This window comes from Leptosomus discolor, chromosome 6 (genome assembly GCF_034619465.1).
Source record: "Leptosomus discolor isolate bLepDis1 chromosome 6, bLepDis1.hap2, whole genome shotgun sequence".
Classification (NCBI taxonomy): domain Eukaryota; kingdom Metazoa; phylum Chordata; class Aves; order Leptosomiformes; family Leptosomidae; genus Leptosomus; species Leptosomus discolor.
The window spans coordinates 59,362,930-59,369,487 of NC_141396.1; positions in this window are offsets into that span (position 1 = coordinate 59,362,930).

Consider the following 6,558-nt stretch of genomic DNA (forward strand, 5'->3'; position numbering starts at 1 on the left):
GGAGAAAGAAGAATTTTGACTACAATTTCAAAGCAGCTTCTGCTTGAAGAGAAAGACAGAAGAGCTTTAATGTTCATTCAATGCACATAGCAGGCTAGTTCCAGCTGCCAGGCCTTATTTGTGCCAATACTCCAGAACAAATTGTTCAATTTATAGTTCTGTAAAGCCATGCGGAGAAATGTAAAAGTCAAGCTGGGTTCTTTTTCCTTCTCAAACGGTCCCATCAGGAGGAAAGATTCTCAAAGACAAACTAGATGTTAGATACATCTCTGTAATGAGAGCCATACAGAGGTTACACGATGGTAATTCATGCAAAACAGTAAAATGAAAAGACTAAGGAAAAACCCCCATTAACTACGAAAAACTGCAAAACCCACCACCCCCTGTTACAGAAAAATAACAGTATAGGGTGACCTCTACTCTTACATACGTGCAACCTACACATTTCAACATTATTCTGATGTTAAGAACTATTACACTGGCTTTAAAATCCTATTTTTTCAAAACAAACTGGAGGGTCTTTGTCATTGTTATCTGACAGCCCAAAGTTCACATTCCTTCAGCAAGTATAGTAGAAGCATTCTGCTAAAACGTAAATCAGATTAATGTAAAAAACAGCATAACAAAGATCTGGAGCCTTAAGAAAATAAAATAGCCTGTTATTTGAAATATTTGGCATCACTCTGCCACTGAAAATCCACAGGTTCAACGTATGCTCGTAAATTAAACAGTGCCAAGGGCCATTCCCAGGCACTGGAGTGCCATCAACTACACTGTTAAACTGTGAGCATGATCCATAGCACCATTTTTGGCCATGACCAATTGTCACCGAGCCAACTAACAGCAAAGCACAGCTCAGGAATTAACACAGTCCAGAGACCAGCCCAAAGAGTTCACATGTGGTCACTTTACTGGCAAAGTCGGGAGAGTTTAGTAAGAACAGGCTGTTTCATGCAAGTGGGTCTCCATGCCAAAGAAGGGTTTTGAGCACATTTAGTTTACAAGCACTGCTATAACCACTCAGAGCTGACATGGGAAGCAAGATGTTTCATTTCAAAGTAAATATAAGATTTGATACTACCCTTAAAAGAGAGTCATCCAAGTTCACAGAAAACTAAATGGCATTTAGTTTACTTGTTGCAATTTGGCAAAAATAAGCTTAAGTTTCCCATTTGGGGATTCTAACAGTTCAGGACTATTTTACCACTTTAAAGATGATCCTTGGTTACATTCTCATCCAGTTGCATTCTCATCTATTTTAAATGCATCAACATTGGTTTATCTTCATTACAACTAACCAACTGCAGTTCTTTGGAGAAGCGGTGACTGCAGAAGTTTTCCGCAGAGTAAAATCATTTTCAGATATAGAGGAATAAAATGTTTAAATCGTACTACTTGTGTAATATGTAACAATATATCATGAAGGCTCCCACCTCCATCCCACAGAGATGGAGAATCCAGAGCATCTAGCTGAGACGTCTCTGGTGTGAAGGAAGAGCACAAAACAGGAGCAAGTTTAACAGCGCAAGGCTGCCTACTGAAGCCTGTCTGTTTTCACCTCCTTAATACTCCAATTTAAGGGCTGTCTACTCAAGATCTGAGCTACCCTGACTAGTCACCGCATGATAAACTCAGGGCGAGGGATGGAAACAAGCATCGTGTAACACAAAAACATTCCACTGAACAGTATCCTTTAATAACGCTTCCCATGAGAGGTCACTAGCTCCTTAAAGCCAGCAAATTGTAAACTGCATCTCTACGAACTGCATGTTACAGGGAAACAGTTTGTAATCCCCCTATTAATCCTTGGCATCAGGACACACAGAGTATAATTATAGACTGCAGCAGAATAATTTGAAAACTTTATTCCACAGGGCCATAATTATATCCTAGCTGTAATCCTTTAATTGCCAATATCATCTAATGCATTATAGACATACCATATGACTAGATGAACAAACGTACTAAAATATTCTGCAAGCAAGCCACAGTAAAAGCGATAGCACAGCCAGTGATGCAGGCTATTAAACAAGAAGCATGATTAATAAGCATCAGAATACACAGCCTAGAAAACATCAGGATTTCTACCCTCAGTTTGCATATTTGTTGCACCAATAGTTGGTTTTCTATACCTTACCGGATGCACAAATTAAAACTAATGAAAGAAATCTGTCATAAATTGCCACTTACGTCAATCAACCATCAAGCAAAGGGCAGAAATACATTTCTAGCAACTCTTTGGAAAGAAGTTACGAGGACTTAAACTGCAGTAGATGCTGACCCAGTCCAAAATGGAGTGAAACCACATCAGACCATACCTCCAAGTGGTACTGAGGACTATTCTTCTGGTCATCTCTTTATATTCACCACACTAACATGGTGAATCTCTTCACTGATCCAAGAGTACTTCTATTTTTAACCAATGATTACTACTACGAGTGCCTAAACAGTTCAAATGTAGAAACTAGAACTTGCCCACTCCACTCCTGGATGCTAGATCCAGCCTCTCACATCCTCTCCTGGTGCAAGGGACTTCGAAAGTAGGAGAGACCACTTCAACCTGATGAGAAGTTTCCTCAGCTGCCGTTGGTACCTTAGAGGCAGGCATCACCTGCTGCACTAAAAAGGCTGAGCCCTGCCAAGTTACAGAAACTCTGAAGGAGGGTAATGTAAACACCACCCCCCACCAAAACACATCCTGTTTCTGCACTTTGATGCTCCAGAGGAAGGACAAGAATTAGGACACAGTCATGTCTAGTATTTCCTAGGGGCTGGCTGCGACCCTGCTCATAAACTAACGCCAGGCACCCCAAGTGCCTAGTCCAGAGCAGTGTACCCTTATCACCCAGCTGCCAACTCTGGAGCTACTCTGTCAGCCAGGTAGGTCCCCACCACCTCAGCAACATATCTTCTGTTTTGACTACATCCTTATTGGGACTGACCCAAAGCATCTGTCTCCCGTACCAAACCGCAGATTACCAGCAGACACAGAATTATAAGCAATACAGGTTTGCATTAAAAATATCTCTCTTCCATACATAGTGTTACCTCCTGCTAAAGGCAGTGAACAATCTTCCCTTTGTAAAAGCAGCTGCAACTCTTGCCATTACCCCACAGGGTGCTAGAAAAACAACAGCCCAGCAAACTGCTGAAAAATTGCTTGAGATGAACACAGCCTTCCAGATAAACTATGCTGCTCCTTTACTTACTGATGTACAACAGACATAATAGAGCAGCACTTCTTAAAGTGCAGATGCACATGACTCCACAGGCATCACAAACAAGATACACATGATGACAAACTCCGTTTTCTGACTTTCCAAATCCACATCAGCTCCTTGTTTCCCCGGTAGTCAAAGAGTTAAAGACTTCCCATTACTGGCAGCTCTATCAGTTCCTTGCCCTACTTACAGAGGAAGACAAATTGAAAATTAGGAAAAAATTCCTTCATGATTTTCCATACATTCATTCACAACACGAGATGCCATGTTTGTTGGGAAATGTAAAATCTTTAATTTTAGAACAGCTGATTTAACAGGGAAGATGTAACAGGCTCCTGGGACCACAAGCAAAGCAGCACCAAACTTCAAACTAGGCATAAGAAACAAGGACTAACAATATAACCCAGTTACGTTCATCAGCTGAACTCAAGAGGACTTGAAGGGAAATAGCACTAGAGAAGCAGGAGAGGTGACAGAGTTTGTTTAATTACTTATTAAACTGATGAAGCCCATGCTTCTCCCCAGTATAACATCGACCTTTTATTGTAATGTATTGGTAAAAAAAAAAAAAATGAAAGTCTCATTTAAATGCCTAAGGAATTGCAAAGTGCCCCCTCTTCTTCCCAAGTCCAGCAGAGGGAAAGCTGAAAAATAATCCAAATGTCCTGATTTAGCTTGACCTCTACTTCAACAATAGCTGAAGGCAGCATTGATTCTTAGGCTGGCTCTGGAGCCTTTCATCTATCTGCCTGGCAGGAGAGTGCTGCAAGACACAAGCGCCACTGAAACTGCACTGCATATAGAGTGGAGAGAATTTCCTTCCTGAACAATGCGACAAGTGCTGGTGCACGTGAGAAAGCCGCTGCCTCTCGGGAGCTCTGTGCTGAACAACGCTGTGGGAACACAGCACGGCAGCTGCTAGACATGCATGTTTCCTGAGGCACATCAAACTGCTGCGCTAGCACGCCCTTACCCTGCACGTGAATAAGCTGCAGTTTACAGGAGTTACTCTTTAAACCACTCATAAAAACAGGGAGAAAGTGTAACCAACACCTAACAGGTTGGTGCAGTTAGACTAAAGCTGTGAACACACAAGCAGGACCACAGAGGTTGTTCATTTAAATAATGTTAAGGTAAAAAATTCCTCAAGGCATTTGGCAGCTGAAGCAGCACAGCACTCATCCTTCACCACTTCTCATGGGTATAGAACTGCATCAGCCCTCCTCCTCAGTGAGCCTGCACCCCCAACTGCTTCGTGTGTACCGTCTGCAGTGCCCAGAGCCCAAAACCAGAGTGGGATTTTTTTTTTCCCCATCTAGCTTTGAACCTTGAAGAATTCAATGTAACATCTGTGCTAGACATCATAGATTTTTACAGTCAACTGAATGGAGGAAGCGCTGCCAAAGAATGAGTCAACCAACCTGGTTTAGATGCATATCCTAGGATGAGATGACTTGCCCTCAGGACAGAATTCTGCTCCTCTCTTTGAAGCCAAAGTGACCACGTCAGACATCTGCACCTCAGGATTTGATAGTTATGTCAGAGCAGACAAACGTGAAGGTATTGTCTAAGAGGCAGTCCCCAGGAAAAGATCAGGAAAAAGCATGCAGAGATGAAGTGACTTGCCTGAAATGATGCAGCATGGTCAACAGTGACATGGTAGGCAGTAACAAATGGAATCTAGAAGATTACAGGATCAATAATGCCAAAGAGAACCCTTTTCCACTGACTTTGGGTTAGGCCCTGAGTGTTCACAGCAGAATCATCAGATGTGAAACAGCAAGAACAAAAGCAGTCACAGAAGCAAGATGCAGAGACAGACTATTCTGCCTCTTCTATCACACACATTTAGATAGCAAAAAAGAAACCTAAGAAGTTGAAAAATTATACGGACACTCCTCTTCACAACTTTGTGTTCTTACCTTTTGCAAAAATGCTCTTACTGAAGGCCAGCATATGAAAATGAGATAACTGGCTATTCCTTTGCCACAGTTTTACCTGAGCTTTCATTCACTGTAACTATCTGACAGCCACCACGCAGCACTTTTTAATATTATGCAGTGTACTTCTCAATTAAGCAGGAGGCTGCATATCTCTGCTCAGTATCCCTGGTGGTTTTAAATAAGCTCTTCACTCGTTCCATCTCCAACACTTGTTTGGCACAACAGTAATTCCTCCAGATGAGAGAGAACCCAGTGATCACAAAGAATGAATTATTTACAGAAAGATCAGTACTCCAGTTCACGTCAAGGCTTCACTAATTGTGTTTAATTGAAAACACCACGCTGAACATACGCACAATGCTCTTCAGGTTCATAAAAGCCTTAAGTGCTTTTAAATACTACTGAAAAAAGGAAAAGGCTCAGAAGATCGGTACCAGGAAACAACACCTTGCACTTTTAGAGCATTGACTCAAATCAAGTCAGAGTTAATCAAGGCTAAATCACACCATTTTCTAATTGGTTGATGGGGACAAGTAATCCCCTTTTCTAATGGGCATACGGTATCACAAACCCTCAACAAAGTCAGAAGCCCCAACTGTAACTATGCACATCAGACTGAACTTCTTGCTGCAGGTTTAGCTTACCTACACCCCGTCTCCATGCAGTCCCACCACTGAAACAATGCTGTTGATCTAGATCTTTACAGTGCTTTTCAATAGATTTGCAAGGCATTTTACCAGCCAATTAAAAAAAGGAAGAACAAACCATTAGGCAACCAGCAGCAAAGCTCAAGACCAGTTTAGGTCCAGGTTCTACTCAGCAAACTTGCAGCTTCACCAAACAGGGTGAGCCATTCTAACAGACCATTGCATTCAAGAAAACAGAGGTGGGGGGGAGTTTTCTGCAAGGTTAGCATGACAAATTGTCTCACAGAAGCATCCTGTGCATCACCAGAGCCTGCTCCAAGGACAAAGCAGGACCACCACCCCTTCAACAACAGCTGTTAGAGCAGCAAACTAATACCCTCAGCAGGCTCCAGAAATCTGCCCTGCTGCATTACGTTTAGAGACAGCGCTCCTCAAGAAAACACGCTTTGCAGAAGTGCACTAGTAGTTGCTGGTGTGTAAGCGTCTGGAGGTGGGCTAGATACCTGCTGGCCCTTCTGACTCCGTCATGGGTTCAATTCCTTCCTCTGTCCTAGAGGATTCAAAGCCAGCGCACGTACTCCTTCTCGGGTGAGCACCCAAAACAGAAGGGGAGAGAAGCATTTTCAACTTGCTCTTCATAGGTCATTGTGTTTATTCATTAACTTTTTGCAAGAAACTCATAAAACATAACTGAAAAGGCAACCTTACCTGCCAACAAGCTTAAATTAGCCCAACAGTAGTCAGCAA